The 2,117-nt window shown below is 34.6% G+C and overlaps 1 pseudogene; it reads left to right on the forward strand.

The window, feature by feature from the left end:
- Nucleotides 1–899: 899 nt before the first annotated feature.
- Nucleotides 900–1,611, forward strand: LOC116464255 (isopentenyl-diphosphate Delta-isomerase 1-like; annotated as a pseudogene).
- Nucleotides 1,612–2,117: the final 506 nt, after the last annotated feature.

A 2,117-nucleotide genomic window follows, 5' to 3' on the forward strand; every position in this document is an offset into this window, starting at 1 on the left:
GTGAAGCAAAAACTGACAGAACTGAAAGAAATTAACTAATCCATAATTATAGTTGAAGACTTCAATGTCTGTCCTTCAACAATTTTTAGGACAACTAGGCAGAAGATCAGCAAAGATACAGAATAAATCAACAACACTACAGCTTCTAATCAACATTTATGGAATACTTCCCCTAACAAGCAGAATGTACTCTTTTTTTTCAGAGATCCAGAGAAAATACAGCAAGATAGACCACATTCTGTGTCATTTTTAAAAATCTCAACAAAATTTAAACGAATTGAAGTCATTCTCTGACCACATAGAAACAAACCAGAAATCAAAAATGAGAAAATATCCAAACATATGGAAACTAAAAACTCTCTGAAACACCTCTGAAAATCCATGGATCAAAGAGGACGTCTCAAGAGAAACAAAAAAATACACTGAAGTCAGTGAAAATGAAAATACAGCATATTAAAATTTGTGGGAAACAGCTAAAGTCATGCTGGAAGGGAAATGTATACCACTAAGTGTATACATTAGAAAAGAGGAAAGTTTCAAATTAATAATTTAATTTCCCACCCCAAGAACCTAGAAAAAGAACAAAATTAACTAAAGCAAGCAGAAGGAAGGAAATATATTACAGTAAGAGCAGGAATCAATGATACTGAAAAAAGAAAAATAAGAAAGAATGTCAGGTTTTTTAAAATTTAGTACTTTGAAAAGATCAATAAACTTGGCAAACCTCTAGCAAAATTGACAAACGATTAAGGGAGAAAACCCAAAACATCAATATCGGGAAGGAAACTGGAGATATCACTCTCCTCGCAGACATCCAAAGGGTAAGAGGCCGATGTATGCAGAGGACAGAATCCAAAAAGGCACACACCTGGGCTGCCTGGTGTTCAAGCTGGAGGCTGCTCAGTGTTCTAGGACAAATCTGACACTTTGTAACAATGCTTGAAATAAATACCAGCCATCTCTATGAGCAACAGGTTCAGCTCTTGGCAGACACGTGTAACCTTATTGATGAAAATGACAATAAAATTGGGGCTGAGACCAAGAAGAGTTGTCACCTGAATGAGAACACTGAAAGAGGATTATTGCATTGGACTTTCAGTGTCTTCTTATTCAACACCGAAAATAAGCTCCTGCTAGGGGAAAGCTCAAATGCTAAGATTTCCTTTCCGGGTTGCTTTACCAATACTTGTTGTTGTCATCCATTAGGTTATTCAGGCAAGCTTGAGGAAAGTGATGATTTTGAAGTAAGGCAAGCAGTGCAGAAGCATCTGAAAGCTGAGTTAGGAATCCCCATGGAAGCAGTTCCTCCAGAAGAAATTAATTATTTAACATGAATTCACTATGAAGCTCAGTCTGATGGTATCTGGGGTGAACATGAAATTGATTACATTTTATTTGTGAGGAAGAATGTCACTTTGAGTCTAGATCCCAATGAGATTAAAAGCTATCTCAAAGGAAGAACTAGAAGAACTTCTGAAAACAGCAGCTACTTGTAAAATTAAGAGAACACCGTGGTTTCAAATTATTGTAGAGGCTTTTCTTATTAAACGGTGGGATAACTTAAATCATTTGAATCAGTTTGTTTACCACAAGAAAATACATAGAATGTGAATGTAGAGATGAATGATTACTGAAAAAATTCTCTACTTGGTAAATTTAAAATGATTGTTTTGTTTTAAATCTGGTTCCCTATTAGGGGAACTCTCATATGATACACCGACACTTTACAACTTGTGTGGAAAAAAGAATTAACTTACAACTTTGTATTACACACCCAGGATATATGCTCTGTTTGTAGAAGATGTTTATGAGGGAGGTTATTGTAAAATGAGAGAGAGCAAATAAAACTGAATTTAACCTGTTCAAAAAAAAGGATAATAAGGGAATACAATAAACAATTCTATACACATAAATCTGACAAATTAGATGATATGAAGCAATTCCTTGAAAAACTCAAACTACTACAATACTAAATAATTATTTCAAAGATCATTGTGTTGACCCTAAAACTATTAAGACAATTGAATTCATAATTAACAATCTCCCAGAAAGGAAATCTGCAGATCCAGGTGGTGTCACTGGAGAATTCTACCAAACATTTAAAAAAGAATAGACGC

Source organism: Hylobates moloch, unplaced genomic scaffold (genome assembly GCF_009828535.3).
Source record: "Hylobates moloch isolate HMO894 unplaced genomic scaffold, HMol_V3 SCAFFOLD_339, whole genome shotgun sequence".
NCBI classification, from domain to species: domain Eukaryota; kingdom Metazoa; phylum Chordata; class Mammalia; order Primates; family Hylobatidae; genus Hylobates; species Hylobates moloch.